The 20,999-nt window shown below is 49.7% G+C and overlaps 1 protein-coding gene across 4 annotated transcripts in view; it reads left to right on the top strand.

The window, feature by feature from the left end:
- The window catches only part of ELFN1 (extracellular leucine rich repeat and fibronectin type III domain containing 1), a 108,969-nt gene that overhangs the window by 13,456 nt on the left and 74,514 nt on the right, over positions 1–20,999 (top strand). For all 4 annotated transcript variants that reach the window (XM_037386659.1, XM_037386655.1, XM_037386657.1 and 1 more), the window contains exon 2: positions 9,892–10,004. The gene's annotated coding sequence lies outside the window, so the exon portion shown is untranslated. The remainder of the gene's footprint in view (positions 1–9,891; positions 10,005–20,999) is intronic.

Genomic DNA, 20,999 nt, shown 5'->3' with positions numbered 1-20,999 from the left:
GGGAAATTCCTCCCAGCCTGATGCTCTGGGAGGTTTTGTGTTGTGACCAACGTGTAATTCTCTGCCCATATGCTCAGACACATCCTATCTTCCAGAACTTGCCCTGTGTCTTGCTTTTACTGGTGTTAATGGCAGCTAAAATGCGGCTGCTGCCTTGGGGGTGAGAGCAGCAGCTCCCAAAGCGGGTGATGCCGACAGGTTGGGTGGCATGGCAAGGCAGGCAGTGCTCATCCCAGCCGGGCAAATCCAGCTGGGGAAAGTCCAGGCTCTGCATCGCTTTTGATTTGTGATATCCCTTCAGCCACGCCGCAGCCCTGATGCTTGTTCAAGAGGGAGCAAAAGGTGCTTCCTCATCACTGTGCAGCATCTGAGCTTTCTGAGAGGTCTCCATCTATTTGCCAGCATGGGTTGTACTCATGAAGCTCTAAGCTCATGCTGGATGACAGCCTGATGAAACTGCAGGTAGAAGGTAAAAAAAAAAAAAAGTGATGGGGAGAGCAAGTCAGTTTATAGCAATTCCATCTGATTTAAACTAAAAGGGATTGCAATATATAAAATATTTAAATATTTCATCTGTGGAAGAGCCCTGAACGAGCTTGTACTGCATGCGTTGTGTTGTAGTGCTTGAGCAGGCATGGCAACAGGGGTGCCACCCCTGCTCGGCGTGGGCTTGTACGGGGGGAGGTGGCTGTGCCCCCTCCAGATCCAGGCTGGCTGAAGGGTTTTGATTAAAAGTGTTTTATTTTAACAGGGGATTCATTTCACCCTCTAGTCGGTGAAAATTGTCAGCGTTTTAACAGGTTGGGTCTGACTATCTAAGGGTGAGGGTCTCATTCTGCTTCTCTGCACTTACTATCTGCTGGGTGCTTGGTGACCCTGGAGGATGCTCAAAATAACCCCAAGTGAGAGCTGTGCCTGCCCAGCCTTGTGGAGAGTCACGAGGTCACTGGTGTAACTGGGAGGAGAATTTGTCCTTCTACTTTAAAAATAGCTGTATTTTCTTTAATGGCATTTTCCTTGGGGCAGCCCAGGAGCTTGCAGGAGTGTGCAGACCAGTTGAGTTGCCACCGAGTGGGAAGGGGTGCCAGGGTGCCTCAACTAATCCCATTTCTAAAACATGTTTGTCTCTAAAAATGAACCGAAGGAAGCAAAACTCTGTGGAGTTTCTTCTTCCTCCCCAAATATTTAATTTTCCTGGTTTCCTGTAACCAGGTTGAAGATGTTTCCTCTGTGGAAAATGCTCTCTGATATCGCTAAATAGGATTCTGTAATCTCCAGCAGCTAAAATGTTTAGTTAAGGTCCAAGGGTGTGTGTTGTGGTTTTTTTTTTTATCCCGATCTGTCCGTCCGTACCAAAGTGCGGGGTTTCTAGTGATGAGTGATTCAGGGCTTATCGCTGGGAAGTGCTGTGAATGCCAGATCTGCGCTTACTTGAGGAGAGAAATGCATGAATTTTTCCACATCACTGGGAGCTGAAGATTTTGCTAAAGGTGCCTCCAGCTGCAAGTAGTGAGATACGGTTCTGCCGGAGAGCTCCGAAGAGGCAGAAACTTGTGTAGAAAATTTAAATGTGGATTTCATGCCTTGGAAAGCCATCCATAAGGAGAGAGGCAGGTGCTGGCCGGCTCTCAGCCATGCAACAGGTAACTCAGGCTCCCCGATAACGAGGCTGCTGAAGCACAGACGTCGTGCCTGTCTTTAATCTGACTTTGGAGGTGTTCGTTAGGGAGCCCTGGGCTGGATGCCGCCTGCCGTGTCTTGCAGGCTGCAGCACAGCCAGGTGAGCGTGGGGACGTGCCAGCGTCTGGGGTCGGCGCTGTCCCCATCAGTGCCTCTCCATGCGCTGGTTGCACGGGATCCTGCTGGGTCAGCTGCTTCTGTCTCAGTTTTTGCATGTAAAAGCTCCATTAAAAGTTGTCACAGCCTGGGATGCAGATGGACGTGAGACAGGCTGACCGCAGCCAGGGCAGGGATGGTCGGGACAAAGCTGCCTTTCCAATTACAGCCTGGGGCAGTGCATGCTGCAGGAAAAGGAGAAGCAATAAGTAAATCGAGCTTCTGTTTGTTGTCTGTAAGGTCTGTCTGTTAGCTAATGAGGCAGACGGCTGAACCTCTTTTTAAATGATACTACCTAGCGCTTTTGTAGAGTTATAAACGGTAACTCGGTTAAACCCAAGCTCTGTATCGACAGGCGGCTGAAACCAGCACCTCCTTCTGCTGGTGATTTGATTTCGTTGTGGAGGCTGAACTGGATGTTTTGGTAACGAGGGCAGGGCCCTGCCTCAGTGAGCTCTGCCGAGCAAACCCAGTCCAGGAGAGAGCATCACCTCTGCTGTGCCCAGCCCGCTGGGGCTCGAGCCCCACAAGCATGGGGCTGAGCGCCGCCCCTGCTCGCCCACCCACGGGCCACTGTCGTGGCTGCGGTAAATGCCTGCTACCGCAGTTCATGGGGTCCCTGGCAGCCCTCTGCCCCCAGCTTCACCTGCTGCTGTGTGCTCCGCGTGCAGCATCCTGCCGGCTAACTTGCTGCTCTGCCCTCTGCCTTGTCCTCCTCCTCGCACCCCATGGAGCTGCCACGTGGTTCTGGTGCCTGGCACGTAGCTGATGTCTATTTGTAAGACAATACTTCAGCATTACTTAGTGAAAACACAGGTGGCATTGTACAGCTGGTAGCAACATTGATTGAAGTGATATTTAATCCAAGGAAAATACATGATACATAGTCTAGGATTCCTCGCTTATCCATCATATAATGCAGTTCATTGGGATTAAATATCCCTCCTGTAAAGTTGTTTGAGATCAGTGTTGTTATTTGTTTTGCAAATGATCCTGACAGGGATGCTGAGGGCTATTGATTACCAATGGTTCTTTAAAAATTACTATTATACTGCAAATTATGAACCTTGGGGGTATCTAGTTATATGATAATGGAAAAGCATTGGTGTGTAATGACACATGCATCATAATAAATTTGCTCTTCCTATATAATGGAGATTGAAAGGGACATGATTTATGACCAATTGCATTAGCTGCCTGCCATCATATGTCCAAGGTAACATGATGGAATTGCCTGGTTGTTCATCGTGGCAAGAAGTACTAATGATTAGGAAAGCAATTTAGAAAAAACTAAAGGAAAAAAAGCCCTTATTCTGAGCAAAATCTCCTCTATCTTCCCGTTTAAAATGTAAACCACTCTTCTAATTCATAAATAGCTAAAATCTCTCCATCACTCTCCCATGCTCTGCTCTAGGAGCATCCACAAAGGATTGCACAGATGAAAACCAATGCTGCCAGTCCTAGAGGAACTCCTGGGTTTGCTTGGAAAGCCTTCACAGAGCTCCTGGCCATGGCTGGGATCAAAGTGCAAGTAAGAGCCCTGAATCAGCTGGGAATGTCAATGCATTGGTGGCCTTGAAGCCAAGGGAGGACACATGTGTTGAGTTGTGCTCTCATTCCTGATGGTGAATGCGTGATAACACAACTGCTTGTCTTCCAGCCTCTCCTGGTGTTCCCCAGCTCCTTAGCTGAGGACTGAACACTTGATGTGCTTGAGAGCAGCCAAAGGGCTGCTTTTGGCTAATGGTGGCTTGAGCAGTGTCAGCAACCTTGGGCACAGTGCTGGGTGCTGTGAGCTTGCCCTGGCCCCATGCTCCGGGCACCTGAGAGCCGCTTTCAATTGCCTCTCCATCGTGGGTTGGCATGGGGGGCTGGTGGGGAGGGTTTGACGCCAGGCCTGTGATGGGTAATGTTTTCAGGATGGTGTGTGGTGTGAAGGTTAAATGGGATGCTTTTTACCATGGCCGTTCTGTACTCTTGGCATCCCGCTGCAAATACCAAATGATGGCAATGCTAATAAGCCTTTTTCTCATCACGCTGCTGATCTACAGTACAGCCCGCAGACAGTGAATTCCTGGGCCTGTGCTTCTGTATTATCATGCTCAGCAGTAGCTGAGCATGGAGAAATACATGTCCAGGAGCCAGTGCCAGCAGAACCATGTGTAAATCAAAAGGAAGGGGAAAAACAGTTTCCCTTCTTCCTCCGGCACCTTCTCGGCATCTTTTGTCATGAAGTCATGTATTGCATCGAAAGTCATCAGGCTGCCAATGTGGAAAAATATCCATACTCTCCCTGAAGTGCCCATGGGCAGGAGACCTCCTCCATAGATACTGATTTATTTCCACCCTGTGTTCATTTATTTTGCTGTGCTGCAGTAGGGACACTTGCACAGTAATTTCTTTAAAGAGACTCAGTGCTTGATAACATGGCACTTCGGATGAAGGAAGGAGGAGGTGTGTGCTTGTTTAGGCATTATTCTGTGAGCTGTACGACATCTAAAGATCCAGCTCCAGCCTCCCATGAACCCCAGTAGCTTACTTGGAAATGGGATGGAGGAAGGTTGAAATAACAAAAGGGATTTTGGAGTGCACACTAGTCAGTGGAGGCTGGGTGCATCCCTGACAATGAGCAGGACTGCGCTGTTACCCACGTTATCCAGAAGAATTATTCCCCCTGCCTGAAGTAGAAATAGTGCCCTGGGATGAGGCTGCTGAGCTGTATCCTGCCAGCCTGGTTCCTCAATGGAGGCTGGGGGTGCCTGAATGTCTTCATCCCTGAGGGATGAGGAGCAAGGGCTCCTTGAGACAGCACTGTGGAAGGGATTTGCGATATAAAAACCAGCACAAAGTTCTTCTCATTGTGGAAATGCTGCCCCTTGACTTGCAATAAAGTAATTATTTATCATGCTGTTTTCTTAGCCCAAGTCCTCTGCAGGTCACCGCGTGCTCTACCTCATCTCGCAACCTGTTTGTAACTCTGCTGCAATTCAGGAGCAATCGGCAGCTACAGAGATGCTGTTTGTCGTTAGGGAAGGGCCATGGGCGGGGGGTGGGGGGCTTTGGTTTTGCAATAAAAATTAAATCCCAGGGTTTTGTCAATGCTTCAGATATGAGATTCTTCCCTTATAGCCACTTAGAGCTTTTCAGAGGAATTGCAATTTCAAGATTGTGGAGGAGGGTGAATCCAGGAGGGGAGATCACAAGGTGGGACTCGGAAATGCTGGCACAAGGGAGCTCTGAAATTCCTCAGTCCAGTTTTCTTCTTGAAGCAGGACTTTTGCCAGTGGTGTATCAGGCTGGTGTTGACTTTGTCTAGGCGAGTCTTAAAACTGCTCCTAGGATGAATGTAGATGATGGGTTGGGTGCTTAGGTCTCTGCCTCCCTGGGGGATTGGAGGTATTTGGGGGTACAGGTCACGGGTTTCATCCTGTGGCTATGTGGACCCAGTGCAAGATCCTCTGGCACTTCAGAAAGACAGGGGGAGGACCTGAGCTGGAGAAGTTTTAGGGGATGGAGGAAAGGCTGTCTCTGGCTGTTTATTTGTCTTTATCATGCCCAGCTGAAGCTGGGTTAATGTACAGAACTGGACAGGAGATGCCCTGATCAGGAGTGTGTTTGACCTCTGCAGAGATGTGCACAGATGCGAGTATGCTGGGGAACAAGGTTTTTCCCACTGTTACCTCTGTGGGTGACCTAACCTGGGTATCTCTGATCCAAGCCCTCCCAGGAGAGAGCACCCTGTTGCAAGAATAGCAAACGCTCTGCAGCCACCCAGGGAAGGCTGGAGTGGGAGGAAAAGAGCCCTTGTTTCTCTCAGCTGCACTGGGTTGGGTGGACCTAAAAGCAGCAGGTAGGAATGCCATTGGCACTGTCATTACCTTAATGTTTTGTGTCACAGTTGTAGTGGGACATTGTCACATGTATGGATTCTGGGAGGTCTTTTGATTCAGCATTGCATCGCATTTTATGACAAAAATCAATATAAAATGGTTGTCATTGGAGCGGTGTCCTTCAGCCCAGTAGCTGGCGGTGTAAGTAAGTCACCAAGTCAGCGCGCGCAGCAGCAAAGCAATGCATAATTCAAGAGGGATCTTTGAGTGACACAGGGGACGTAGGGGCTGCACAGCTGTCACTGCATTGTACAAAGCAGGTCGGTTGGAGTGAAGGTGGGGAGTCCTCCGTGTCCCGCTGAATGCCCTGGGCAGAGCCTGGCTGTCCTTAGAGGGACCAGCATCCCTGGGGTTGTGTTGCGTGAAGCTAAGCTGCAGACTGAGGCAGGATTTGCTTCTCTTTGGAAGGGTTTATCTGGAAAATGTGGATACACAAGCATTTCTGTGGTGCCTGCCATGGCCTCTCCCCAGCCTGGACCGTTGCCAGTCCTTGCACAAGCAACACCTTCCTGCCCTGGTAGCATCCCCCTTGCTGGGGGAGAATGAGATGGGCAAAGGGGGCCTCGGGGGCAATGTGGCTGTGGTTTAGACAAGCTTGTAAGAGGTTTGATGCCATCTTAGGAAAACTTTCTCCCTCTCTTGTGTGCTAGTGCTAATGTTGACTTTGAGTTTGTTATTTTCCCTGCTGTCGTAATGAAAGTCCAAGCACTACACAACTGTGGAGATCCTGACACGGGGAAGCAGCAGCCAGCATGCACCGTTTCTCTGGGAGAAGGGATCCATTCAAACAGTTCCTTTATGTCATGCTCTAATTTTGCCACTGTTGGTTTATTTTTGGTTTTGGCTTCTTTTTTTTTCCACTGTATTCTTCAAACTTCCCTTTCAGGGCTTAACGGCTTAACCATTTCAAAGTTGTGCCAAGTGGAAATGTAGCATACGATTTTCTCACTAAATGTTGTGCTGATTGCTCAAATGTATTCTGGATTGTAGAAAAACTACAAAAAACTGGGCCAAAGGAGGGTGAGAATTAGCCTTCAGGTGAAGATCCAGGTCTTTGCATGCTCAGAAAGACCTGGGGAAGCAAAGAAAGTGCTCCTTGTCGCCTTCTTGCTCTGCAGCATCTCGTATTGGTGTGGCTCACAGCAGTATCGGTGGGCAGGCAGGTGCTGAAGCACAGGTCTCGGTCCTGAGGCTGGTACAGTCTTTAAACACAGGTCTTGGTCCTGGTTGTTGGTCCCAGATATCAGAATTGTGCTCCGGGCGGGTGGCTGCCTGTTCTGCTTGTCCTGCTGAGATGCTGGAGGATTCAGGGCAGAAACAGCCCTGCTCCTGGTCTCCCCTGGTGCTGATCGAGCGCCTCTGATGGGAGCAGATGCTGCTTTTGGGAGGTGAGATGAGTGTTACCTGGTCACAGGGTCACAGTCCTGTCCCATGAGAACTCCTTTGTGAAGGGTCCGTTTTGTTTGGCTCGTGCTCCCATGAGACTGTAAAGAGCTGCATTTTCCCAAGGAGGATGAGGGCAAAGAACACTTCTGGAAATGTGGACTTTTTCTTGGTAATAAAGTGGGTTATCACCATCTAATGACTGCTGTGACACAGGTCACTGTGCAAACCTGAGCTCTTGGGGTGATGATATGGGTGCAGGCTGGGACACAAGAAAACAACTTGTTGTTGCGGAGCTGGGAGACTGACGTGAGTCCTTTCCAAAGGCAAGAGTAACAGAGAGTTATTTTTCTGCCATTTCTGGCTTTTTATGGTCATTCACATTAGAAGATCTTTGAGGTTCCTCACTCATCCTAGAAAATGCCTGTGGCTCTGAGCTGCGGAGCTGGGCTCTGGATCACGGCAGCCTCTGTTAAAGATGCTCTGAACTGGAATTTGCTCTTTCATTATAGCTCTCAGGCTTGCAGGGTGAAGTGAGGGACAGCTGATGATTATTAGCTTTAAATTTAATAATGCTTTTTATAACATTTAATCTTTCATTAATAATAACTATAATACATGCTATGTTGTATCTAGACCAAGAAATGCTCAGGTTTCTGCAGTGCTACAGCTTGGGCAGCTGGGAGCTCCATGTCGCTGTGAGCAAGGCGTTCCCCAAACCAGATCCATTCGGCAGGGGATGTGGGGAAGGGCTCGGTTTGGTTTCCACAGGTCTTGCCTGTGTAAATCCTTCCTGGTGCAGGGGACAGGCAGGGTCCTGTGCCCTGCTGGTGCTGTCTGCCTTTGAAGCATCTCCAAGTCCCCACCTGCAGCACCGACCAAGAGCTGGATGTGGCCCCGTGATTTATTTGTAATATTCCTGGGGGAAGGAGAGGGCATGTGAAGGTCTCTGGGCTGCAGGCAGGGGTGAAGAGCACGGCGCAGATGGAAACCACAGAGTGATGGTGCAGACTGGGGATGTGCAGTGAGGAGGCTGGGCAGGCACATCTGCTGCTTGAAAAACTTCTGGCTGTTTGGGGTGCAGGGAAAGGGAGGAGAGGGATTCCTCAATTTGTCTCCTCATCTCTCCCAAGTAAATCCCTGCTGGCTGATGTGGTTGGCACATGCAGAACGGCTTGGCTTGATGCTTCAGTGATGGTCTCCAGCCGGTGCGATATTCTGCTCAGAGCTGGGAGATGGGGAGCATTAGGGAAGCCGGGGGGCAAAATGTCTTGCCGTGATCTTCAAGGAACAGTAATGAGGAGGACTTTCTGTTCAGATTGCAGGAAATCTCCCCCCCCGCCCTTTTCAATTAATAACCATGGGAGGAAGAGGCTTTTCTAGCTTGTAGGGAAACAAAACTGAAGAAGCCGGTTGCAGTCATGTTGTTGGAGAGCGTCCGGCTCCACTTGAGTTGTTTTTCCACTATTTGGGTAAATAAGTTAAGACAATAAGGAGGACTGCTGAGATAGTTGGCAGTGCAATGAATCCCCCGGGAGATGAGGGCAATGCTGTGGGGAGCTGCCTGTGCGTGAGGGGTCAGTCCTGCAGTTATGTAGAGGGAAGGGAAACAAACGGCCTGTTTTAGCACCAGATTCATTGCGAGGAGGTACGCCAGGGATCATTAGTGCCACAGCCATCATTATCTTTTGCTCGGATTAGTTTTCTCTGTTTTTCTTTTTTTTTAAGGCAAAAAATAATGGCTGGTTCCTGTTAGATCAGATATGGACAAAATAATAGCGGTATCACAAAGATTGAGGTCTGCAAGATTAAATTTGAAAGGGAGGAGGAATGATAGCTTTGGCCCTGCTTGCTGTTACACCAGCCGTACGGATAAATGACTCTGTATGCAGATAAGCAGGGCAAAAATGAAAGGGATGCTCAGGAAGAGATGGCAAGAAAAATAGGAACTAATCAGCAGATTCAACCACTGTAATAATGCAGTAAACATGGAAAATTACATTATATTAGCTCCTCTGCTTCTCATTGTATGTATTAGCCACAAAGTCATCGATAGGCAATTCACTGTAAAGATGCCGCGCTGCAGATACCGGAGCTGCCCCCTCCTGGGGGAAGGCATTTGCGATGCTGAAGGGGAAAGTTGTCTTGTGAACTGCGTAAGGAAGAATGGTTCAAGTTGAGCTGGAGAAATGCTCGCAGCTTTCCGAGTTAAAGATCTGCTCTCGGGAAAAGGGCAGCCAGGCTGTTTGTCCCCAGCACCCAGGCAGCAGCAGTGGTACATGCTGAGGCATGGCTTCATTGCAGTTCTGGGACATTCCCCTGGTGCAGGAGAAATTGGTTTGCTGCAGAACACTTTTTTTTTTTTTTTTTTAAATATAGATGTATTTTTTTTACTAGTGAACTCAATTTCCATTTTTTTCAATTTCTCACAAAGAATGACAAGTAGCCACTGCAGCCTTTTCCCTTGAGTTCAAGTAAAACCAGCATGTAACATTATTTGCAAATTAGCTTCATCCCTCTGGCTCCTGGTTCAAGTAGGAACTGCTTGGTCTGGGGTCCCTCCCAAAATACCCATTTAAGCCACATAACGATTCTGACTCTCTCATGCATAGTAGATGAAAGAAGATCCGCGGTTTATTTTTAAAGCTTTGAACCCCAAACATGGTCAATCACAGAAAGAACAGATTAAAAAAAGAGAAAGTCATGATAATGAAAAGCTGTAAGAAAAGCAGCCTTACACTTCACAGTAAAATCCCTTTTCTTTGCGCTTTTTTATTAACAGCTCCAACTCTGATCAGTGCATAAATCTACCTGCAACACAGGATGTTGGAAAATTACCGAGAGACAGCAACGTCCTCCCCACTGCTTGGTGAGAAAGGAAGGATGCACCTTCAGGTATGGGCTGGTATTTTGTTTTATCCTCTGTTCCCCGTTTGCGTTGCACTAAACCTGCTTGTTGCATTGACTAGAGGGGGTGAATAAGGTGTCTGCAAGCAGGAAATTCAGAAGCGATTCTCTAAACTTGTCTCAAGGCACAGATAAGTTGTCTACCTGGGACCTGCACCCAGGCAGCTCTGGGCTCCATCTGCTCTGCCTGACAGGGTAGAGGTGGTTAACAGTGGTTTTTTGGCTTGCATTTGGTGTTGGTTTTAAGCTGCTCCTGTGGAAGTTAATTGTCCAGCTCCTCTCGATGATGGCAGGGTTAGGGCAGCGCTGGGTGCTCTGGTGACGAGGCAGCTCTGCTCTCCTCCCTGCAGCGGCATCGGAAAGCAGAGCACATGCTTGGCGATTACCCACTCCCCGGGTCAAGTCCAACATTGCATATGAAATCACCGCTTCCCCTCCACTGTACTGGTTTCTTAGGGATTGTGCGAAGGGCTGAGCAGCATGAAGCTGTGTTGGCTGCTGCTGCTGAGCAGCCTTTTTAGTGTAGGGGCAGAGCTAGACACTCCTGGGCTTTCTTAGTCCAGCCTCAATCCGTGCACTTCAAACAGGAGCCTTGTTTTAGGGCTGTGCCGAGCGCTTGGGTCTCACAACAAGCTGCTCTTGTTGCAATATGCAAAATGCAATAAAAAAAGGGCCAGCAATGAGACAAAAAGCCAGTTTTACTTTGCTTTGAAGGGGATGGGGGTTGCTTCGCCCGGTCAGGGGAGGATGGAGAGGAGCAGTGGTTCCCAGGACAGGGAAAGGGAAGGCTGCTGACTTTCTGAACATGGATTTTCTGATAGTTGCCGGACACTTTGGGCTCAACGCTGACAAGCCACTGTCCCTGAAACACTGGCCCAGCATGGCAACTGGATTATAGCCATCACATCCATTACCCTAGGGAGAAAAAAAGGTTTTCTATCCACAGAGGCCAGTTTAAAACAAGCCAGCCTTTTCCTGCATGTAAGATGATGTGCTTTCCTAAATATGTGGTCCTGGAGCAAGCAAGGACCTAAGAGCTACTTAATTCTTGGCAACTGGTCAGCACTGCCATGCTGCAGGTTGGGGTTTCTCATTTATCTGGGTTGGTTGGTTGCTTATTTTGTCCCCTGAGCGAGTGGTTTGAGGCCATAATGTGAATTAGCCAATCTATCATGTCAGTGTTTACAAAAGCAAGTCCAACGGGACTGCTTTCAGTAAAGTCCTTTCTTTTCATGGTGTCCATCACTCCAGTTTGCGTTTCCCCATCGCCGTGCTTGTGTTTGCTCCCTGCAGCAACCATCTGGGGCTTGCAGTGGGCAGATTGCTCTCACTGGGGCTGGCTTTCACCTGGGGTCTCTTAGGCGATGGCAGTGTGTGAGCACTGAGGTCCGCAGCATGTCGTGTGGGCTGCAGTAGTGGGACCTGGTATCCTGACATCTGTGCTGGAGCATGGCCATGCCGTGGGTAAATGGGGTGGAGTGAGATGTGCTGATGGTTGGAAAGGAGCTGCAGCTTTTGTTGCTTGAGTGGGTCTTTGTTTCATGGATGTGTCGGCCAGCAGTGAGGTTTCCTTGCCTATGGGAGATGCTGGGTATCTCAGAGAAGTGGCTTAGAGTTGTGACTGCTGAGGGCTCTGGGAGACGTGTTGCGTCCTGTCTGGATCTGGATTAGTTATACAGGTGCTTTTATACATATTTTGCCCAGAAAAAGGTCAGGAGGCAAAATGGGGCATAGGTGTTAAAAGGGGGGCAGATGACAGAGTGACTCTCTTGGCACAGGGTAACCATCGTGCTGAGCTTTTTGCCACTTCTGCCTTGGCCGTGGTGCTTCATCAGCACATTTCACAGTGGTGAGCTCTCCCCAGAGCTCCTCTGCAGCTAGGGCTGGTTTACATTTCTCCCTTTAGCCTGCCTTGCACTGAAACACAGGATGCACAAGCATCAATGCCTGACATCACATGCCAAGAGATGCTGTGAAGATGGGGTTTGCTCCCTGCAACCTGCCATTCCCACCCTGCATTTCTTGGGAGAGCTCCGGCGTCCTGCCAGCCCACGGGGGAGATGCTTTTTCATCCCCTCCCGTCCTACGTGTGACCCATTGTGCTGCAGCATGTCCATGTGTGCCTCCTTCACCCCAGGGAACCCTGTGTTAGCACAGGGAAACATGGGATGATGCTGCACATTCAGTAGCTTGCTCCCCTGGAGCAAGACAAGGGCTGAGCGTAACGCCTTTTAATGTTCCTTCTCCTAATTATCCTCTTAATTACTCAATGAAATGCCCAATAAAACAAATCACTATAATTTCTATTTTATTCTGTGCCTTTCGTGGTTTACTTAAGAGTGCAGGATCCATTAAGGAGGCACTTTCTCATGAGGGAATACTTTCCAATAGATCATACTTACAAAATGGTTTTATGTTCCTATCTTGTGCTTCATCCTCGTTTTCCGTGCCAGTTTGCTAATTACCGGAGACACTGGTGGTTGGGAAGCGCTGCCTCCCTTGCTGCCCATCCCCGCCATGGTGAAGCCACAGCGCTGAGTTTGTGACATCCCCATGGCAACAGCCCGTGATGTCACTAGTGGGGATTACAACTTTGGAGCATCCAGGCGCAGGCGGCAGAGCTGGAACTCTTGGGCTTTCACATGCCTTTAAATAGAGAGGAATTAAAACGCGGGGAAGTCTTTAAGAATGCTTTAGATTTCCCTTTTTTTATCCCAAAGGAAGGAAGCCTGGTGTGACCATGGGGCTGCCACCAGCAGTCCCATCCCCCGGCCCGTAGCAAGCCCAGCTCCCTTGTGCAAACTTGGGGTTTGCTTGCGGGGCCCTGCTGTGGGATCCTGCAGTGGCCCTGCTGCGGGATCCCGTGGCCAAGGGCTGGTGCATTGGGCATGTCCCCAGTGTCCCTGGGGGCCATGGCTGTCCCCTACCCCATGCAACTCCCTCTGGCTCTGCACCTCTCAGTGATAACTGTGAACCTAAAGCAAATCTGGGGGACATAAGCCCCTGCAGCCCACCCCCCCATGCTTTACCCCCAGTCCAAACTGCTGTCTCCATTGGCTTTCTTCAGTGCCTTTTGTCTAATACTCATAGTATTAGCATAATAAGATGCTGTTCATGCACAGACAGCGAGGGAGGAAGATGAATGTGTGCACCTCTCTAGCAACAGGAAAATCACGTAATAACAACACACTATTTTGCACCTGGGGAGGAAATCCAGCTCACACGGCTGGTACCACAAACTGCGCAAGGCATTTAAACCAACGGCCCCAAAACTTACATGGGGAAGCCATCTGACTGATATTTATGTACCTTATTTAGCCAGCAGAAGCAAATCAAGCAGGTGGAAGAATCAATCTTTTTATTTTAGGTTTTCTAAGGTAGGAATAAAAATGATATTTCAAAGGCCGACGTGTCTCAGCTGAGCGGTGGTGGGGAAAAGCAGGCACCGCAGAACATACTGTCCTGTCTCCCTGTTTCTCAGATCATAACTTCTAAGCTGGATTCAATAGAAATAAATGTTCAGTAGTTCCAGTGGTGGCCTTTGGAAATGGAGCTAATGGAACAAGACAAAAAAATCGTTACAACATTTTGACAAGTGCTTAAATATTTAATGCTATGCATGGCACAGCCCGGTTGTGGGGAGCTGGGAGCACACCTGCAGGAAGCTGTGCCCTTCGTTAGCGAGAGATGGAGTCCTCCTGTGGACCAGGGCAGGGGAAATTAAGCAGATGCTGTTTGAGCTGTGCATTAATAAACAAGCCGAGGGCGGCTGTGGCTTCGGCGGCTGAAGGGCTGGGTGGTGGTTGCTGTATCGGGGACCTGTGGAGGAAGAGGAGGGTGGCCAGTTCTTGGAGGTAGCTGGTGGAGGAGAACACGTAATGCTACCCCGAGCTGAGACAGGGGAGATGAAGAGGCTGCAGTGATTAAATAGGATCTACTGAAATCCTTCCAAAGCAGGCTTAAGAATTAAGAGCCATCAATGTCACATTGAGGGTCACTCACTGCAGGATGCCTCCGGCCAGTGCCTGGCCTCCCCCTGTGCATCTGTTCAGCCCCATCCGAGCGTGAGGAAACGCATCCTTCATCTCGAAGCCCACCCGGCCATTCCCCTCTGCCGCAGAACAGCGAACCTCAGCCAGCAGAGCCTCTGAAAAGCAAACTTCTCCGGAGGGGAAGGACTGGACTGTGCATGCCGAGATTTGCTTTGAATTTGGGTCTCATTAGGAGGTTAGCAGCGGGGGAAGGTGGCGGGGAAAGGTGGCAGTGAACGAGCTGGCTGGGCTCACATCGCCACTGTGCAGAGGGCTGACGGCTGGTCCCCTGTCAGCGACAGCCATGGGGACTAATCTGAAGAGGTGTCAGCCAGCGGTCCCTGTGCATCAGGGGCAGCACGGTTTGCTTGCTCAGATCCTTCTTCCCGTGCCCACAGGACTTGCAGTGAAGCTGCTGTGCTGGGGGTGCTGGTGTGTTCTGCGCCACCCCGGGGCTGGGTCTGCCACCCAGCTCACTGCAGGTGTCTCGCTTGGAGGAGTCGTGGCCTTGAGCGATGCTCCAGGAGCACGGCTGTGCCGGGCAGACTGTGCACACTGCAACACCCCGGTCTCGGATAATACCCCTCCAACACCAACACAACAATATTGGTGGGACCAGACAGAGCCAGGATGGAGCCCATCGTGAAACCTGCAGGTGTTCCCTGTCCGGGAGCAAGCTTCCAACACTGCTCGGCTGCTTTGGTCATGCTGACCTGCACTGGAGCGGGACCCTGATTCATCTGCTGCCACTGAAAAGCCACCAGTGCCACACACCCGCATCCCTGCTGGCACTGTGAAGCAGGGCTGCCTCTCCCAGCCACATGGAGGCAGTCAGCGAAGCCCTGGAAGGACCAGGGACTCCTGCTGGAGAAGGTTGCTTTTTAGTTTTGGTGGTGTTTTTTTCTTTTTTTTTTTCCCTCTCCACCTTTCTCCTTATTTTCCACAGCTGGCAATGACTGGCCACAGCAGGGAGATTTTCACACCTCATTAGAGCCAAGTGTCCAACTCTACAGAGCTATCAACCCCAGTCAGAGCGATGTAAAAGGCAGTGCTTCCTTTAATCATCTGGGGACGCTCAGATTTGTTAGTGTGAACCCAGTGCTCCCCTACATACCGGAGAAGCAGGGGCATGGAGTGACAGGAAGATGATGCTGAGATGAGACCCATGGTGTTAAAAAATGATGTCTTCTCACCTGTGCATCAGCCCTGTGCAGACCGGGGTGATGAGGTCCTTCACCAACTGTCTCTTCCATTTTCCTCCATGGATGATTGCAGGTGGCCACGGGCCTACAGAAGGGCTGCTGTCTGCAGCTGAGACCTTGAGTGAGAGGTGATGTATAAAAATGTTCATTAGCAGGAGAAAGCCTGAACACCAGCATTTCTGGCTCACGAGGTGGAAGCATCCCTTTGTGCAAGGACCTGAGCGTTGGAGGTGTCAGAGAACTGTGGGCACTGCATCAACCTGTGGCTCCACAGATCCCCCTGGAATGAATGAGTTACATGAAATTTCAGAGCAGTGCTTCACCTCTCGCTGTCCCAGCCAGCGACCCTGACCCCAGCCAGCTGTAAAAGTGTGTCCTGAGTTTTGTGAAGTGATGCAGTTCTGTGTCTGCATCAGGAGATGAAGATCAGGTGCAAGCACCAGGAGACATACAGGCACAAAGTCCCTCCTCGCTGACTGCCGAGCCGAGCATGCACAGTGCTGCGACACGCACGCAGTGTTTTCTTCTAACTCTGTGCAACCCTGCGACCTTCTCTTGGCTGTCTCCCCGGCCTGCCACAGCCCCACGTGCCACGTACATCTCACGTGGGTATGGGAAGGACAGACGCATGAGGACCATCACAGAACTGCTGGCACACCTGACTGCAGGAAGATGGATGTCCTTCCCGAACGCCCTGGCATGCGCAGAGGTGCTTCCACCGTGTCCGTGTCTCAGAGCTTTCAATGCTTATGATTTGTCCAAGGGCAACTTTGCAAAATGTCAGTGTTTTTATCAAAATTCTCTTCAAGGTTTAATTAAAGGAACTGTTTGGGTTTTGTTTTGTTTTTTTTTTTTTAAATGGACGATAGATTTTTTCTCTAAGAAAGCAAATGGTTTTTCAAGGAAAAAAAATGCCTGTCCCTGTGTTTTTGCTACTCTGCCACATCTTTTTGGCTAACTTGCTTTCTAAGATGACCCTGTGAGCCACTCCACGAGGAGGGTCAGCAGCCCCGTGGCCCTGTCCAGCAGGTCTGCTGGGAGAGTGGCACCACCGAGAGTGGCCGAGGCAGCGTGTGTGCACCGCGTGGCTGGGATCCACGCGTGCAAGCACCCCCACAGCCCTGTACAGACAACAGCTGGTGCCGCAGAGGAGGTCAGTGACTTGCAGACACAGTTCTGCCTACAGATCTGGCAGTGGAGGCAAAGTCTGGGAGACGTTTTGCCATTAACCTCTGAAACCTGGGAAATCTGTGCTTGTGAAGCATTTAGGTTGGCGTTATGCCCTTACTGCCGCTAATGAAGGATTGATAGGACTGAAGGCAATGGTGTAAGAGACAGCCTTGACATCCTTCTGGACTTTGATTTGATCTCTGTCTTTCATGGTCTTCCCTTTTCTTCCTGCTCATTGGTTTAAAAAGCAAGTCTTTGATGGGAGGTGGCAAAATCCCACTTCAGCGGAGTGTTTTTGGCAACAAACGTTTGCCTTTTGGAGCTGCCCTCATCTGTTGGGTAAACATGAAATTATCGTCTTTGACTGGAACTGAGCCTCTGGAGCCATGTTATTCCACTGGGGAGAGGCATTTTCACCGATTCTCAGCGTGGATTATTCTTGTGACTGACTGTAATAGTTTCTTTGGCTGTATTAGGACTTATTATGTCAGGATTTATTTCGGCATGAAGTGATTCGACATGCTGTAGTCCTGTAACTTTCCTTTGCGGGCTGGAATTTAAGAGGCCATCTCCTGCTTCCCCCACGGACACAATGGAAACAATTTCCCTGCAGCCAGACCCGTCTCCCAGGGTCAGCTTTCCCCAACTGCTTTGTAGCTGCTAAACGAGCAAGTTTCCTGCAAAAGATAGGTAAAAACTAGTTTAGGTGAAAAGTATATATATAGAAAAGCCTCCTAGGAATAGGAGGAGAGGACCATTGCTTCAGGGGAGCAATGCAGGCACTGGGAACTCCCTGGCATTAGCAGAGGGGTTAGCAGCAGAAAATGCAAGTAGGGATTAGATGTGGATTATATTGCAGAGATGCTGAAGCATCGTCAGTGCTGAGACATCTAACAAAGGGCTTAATTTCCTTAGGAAAACTGCTGGACCCAAAGCAGTCCTAGACATCACTTTTCAGGTGTGATGAGGTGGTAAGGCAATGAGTATATTAGCTAAGGCAGTGTGTTGTGGTATCTGGTACCTCTGGGAGACCTTGGTGATGCAAACTGGTGGACCGGCTCCCCAAAGCCACAGGTAATACGGGACTTTGGCAACTATTCCTCCATCAAATACTCATGCTCCACCAGATGTCAGAAGAAAAGGTTCACTTAAAACCCTTAAGTCCTCTTCAGTGCCAAGTAGAAATGAATTGGTAACACTGGTATTAAACTGCTGCTGTTTTCCTGGCTCCATTAACATCATTAAAATCATCCAGGACCTTTGGTTTATGATGTTCCTGTCTTGCTGGGATTGAGAAAGGATTCTGTTCATGATTTTTGGTCTGTTCTCAGCCAAAATAAAGACTTGTGTGTAGGAGCTGCTCTGGGCTATGCAGTCAGCCAGTCTTGAGACTTTCTTAGTTTTGAGATGTCAGCTGAACACCTCCACAGGGCAAGCACCAGCTCAGATCAAACTTTGGCATGTAGAGGGGGATGATAGAGGTGCATTGACTAGCTCATGTTGATTGAGGTGGCAGAGACATGGAAATTAGGACTTGACTTGCTGCCAAATCCCACCATGCTCAGCATAGGGCACTGGGCAGCTCTGACCTCCGCAACCTGATGTCTGGATCACGTTCTGCTTAGGCAAAAGGAGACATTTACACCCTGCTGAGCAGACTTGTCCAGTGCCCTTCACAAGCAGAGACCATGCAGGGAGGGGATGAGCCCTCTGCTCCGTAACACAGCGAGCAAGGCAGCCCTTGCGCCCCGTGTGAGGGCACCCATAGGTCCCCTGGCCAGAGCCTGGGGACGGGGAGGAGCAGGAGGCTGGCCGTCCATCTGTCCGTCCTCTCCCACCGCACCAGCCTGAGTTAGCCTCAGCTACTTTTGGCAGCCTGATTCCCTGCTCCAGCAAGTGCTGGGCTGCTGGGGAGGCAGCAGGGAGAGGAACACTCTGTTCGGCAGCTGCACATTCCATTAATTTAATGAGGATTTTTTTTTTTTTTACAAGGCAGATGGTAAAATAGCTATTTTCTGTTGTCTAATAAATACCATCAGCAAGGCAGAAAATGTGCAATCTCGCCAAGTCTTTTCTGATTCCTTGCCCTCCTGTACCGATGCGTTTCCTCGTTCTCTGCTGGTAGCCAGCGGAGTGGGGTGGTGGGATGGAAGGGAGGGATGGGACAGCGAAGGCAAGTCTGAAATTGCTGGCGGGCCCCGCGCAGTAAAATGGCAGCTTCCCCGGATTGGGCAGAGCCGCTGTGTCCTGCTGGGAGAGCTGCGCTCTGGCAGCCTTTGCCGATCCAATTCTCACTTCATCTGATTGCAGTAATAACAACTCACACAAATTTCCTGCCTCAACCTGAAATCTTCCAGCTCTGCAATGCAAATAATATAATGTGTGATGAGGAGCCCGATGACGGGGATAATAATAATAATAGTGATGATGCCTTTATTCAATGAATGAGTGAATCAAGCAAGCAAAAATAAATGGTATTCAGAGCCTCAAAATCAATGGGAAGAGAAATCAGGAGGAAGTGCAGGGGGACTTGCATCTCTGGGGGAGCGCTGTCCTTAGGAATGGTGTGAAGGAGAGATGAGCAGAGCCCTTTAGGGCTGGGCGCTCTTTGTCAGCCTGTGTTGCTCCGGGGCTCGCACCTCTCCTGTGATTATATTGCATTTGCTGAGCTCGCTGCTGCTCTGTGCCTGGTCCCAGCCTCTCTGTGATCTCTTTGGCCCCCTTGATTTACAGCTCTCATGGGCTCTCTGAATGTGTCTAAGCAGTTGGCAGGCTACAGACCTGACCTGGGGTTGGGTAATAACTTGTCTTTTGTCCCGTGCCCAGGAGGTTGGCCATAAAAAAGCTCCAGACATCAATTTTCCTCTCCACCGGGGTGGAATTGCGAAATGATGAGTTGGTCTTTGCCCTCATTTATCTCTTCTTTCCCTTTCTCCTCCTCTTTTTATCTTTCTCTTTTCTCCTTACCCTACTGCTCGTTGCTTTCTTCTTCACCCCCTTTCCACTATCTCCTCCATAATTTATCTGCCTCCCTCCCCTCTGCACATCACTGCTTCTTCTCTCTCCCCCTCTTGCCCTCTTCTGCCTCATTTTTTCCATGCGTTTCTTGCCCATCTCAAAAATTCCATGCTTTTTCTTGCTGTGCATAGCAGTTTGATATCTATGCCCATAATAGCCTGCTAATACAGTAATTCTACAAGAAACCCTTTAAAAACCTAAAGCCTTGGCAGGCAGTAAAACTCACCTTTTAACTTGGCTTCCTCTTTATCAGGGATTCATTTCAGACAGGATTTCTGTGTGCACAGCTCTGCCACTCTCTGTTAGTAAAAGAAGGATTAATTCCTGCAACAGGTGAATACGTTTCACAGCTCTGGTGAGCAGGATGTATTCCCCACTTCCCACAGGTACATGGGGGATTGAATCATCTAGCACAGTGCTGCTTTTTATTGAGCGTGTGTTAAAGGTTTGTGTTACCTACCTGTGTCTGTGCAGGGACCTCCTGGGGAATGCCCTCTTTCACCAGTGGGGCATTCCCATGAAAGCGTTGCATTATCCAAGGGGTTTTTCCTATCTCTGGAGAGATGCTGTGTGTAAGTTTGGAGCTGACAGCCTGCTCTCTCAGGTGGTACTGGCAGGGGTTGAGGTTACTAAATGCTGTACCCCAGCATCACCGGTGCCAGTGGCTGCCCTGAGCATCTCAGATGCTTGGACTCAGCTGCTGAAGCCTCCCTTGCCTCCTGTCTGTCCCACCAAGCAGTGCTTGCTCAGCTGAGGGTCTGGCACAGCTCCTGCCTGGCAATGCCCCTTCTCTGAGCTCTCAGAGTGCCATCTTTCATAAGCCTAAAGAAAAAGGACAAAGTTCTCCTGCCCTTTCCTCTCTAAACTCTTTTGATAGTGTCTGCAGCTTTGTATTGTATTCAAATATATGCAAATCTGTCAGTGGGTGAAATATGCAGAAGGCAACACTGGGAAATTGCATCTGACTTGCATCTGTGCTGGGGAGAGGCACTTGGTAAATGGAATCAGACCTTTCCTCCTTTTGCTCCAACACCTCCATCAGGACCTGCCATAGGGCAACAAGGAAAGAGCAGTGTCCTGAAGTCCTCTCTGTCTCCACTGCGATGTGGGCTTGGGGATGGGAGGGATAAAGAAACCAGGTTATTCTCCTATATTGCAAATATTGCAGAAGGAGTGATTTCTCTTGTGTCCCCAGAGTCACCCAGTCTCCCTGCTGGTCCCTAGGCATGCGGGGAATGGGCAGCACTGGGTGTGGTTTCTCTGCAGTAGTGGCTGAGGTCGTGGTGTCTTGGGGGGGACATCGAATGTGATGGCAGTAGGCAGTGAGCAGCCCTTGGAGCTGGCAGCAGGCAGTGAGTTCCTGGACTGGGGCTGCCAACTAATCCTAGGATGGAGAGCCCAGGTTTCATCATCTCTAGTGGGTTACTGAGCAATGGGGTAGGAGATGGCATGGAGTGGGGAGACATGACTTGCAGATCTTCCTGCCAGGCTGTTTTCTGGACAGCACAAATCTGGAATGATTCCCTTTGCCAGGCCGCCAGCTTTAGATGCAGGAGGTGAGG

This window comes from Falco rusticolus, chromosome 4 (assembly GCF_015220075.1).
Source record: "Falco rusticolus isolate bFalRus1 chromosome 4, bFalRus1.pri, whole genome shotgun sequence".
NCBI classification, from domain to species: domain Eukaryota; kingdom Metazoa; phylum Chordata; class Aves; order Falconiformes; family Falconidae; genus Falco; species Falco rusticolus.
The sequence above is the reverse complement of the archived record's forward strand: the minus strand, read 5'-3'. Positions and strand labels throughout refer to the sequence as shown.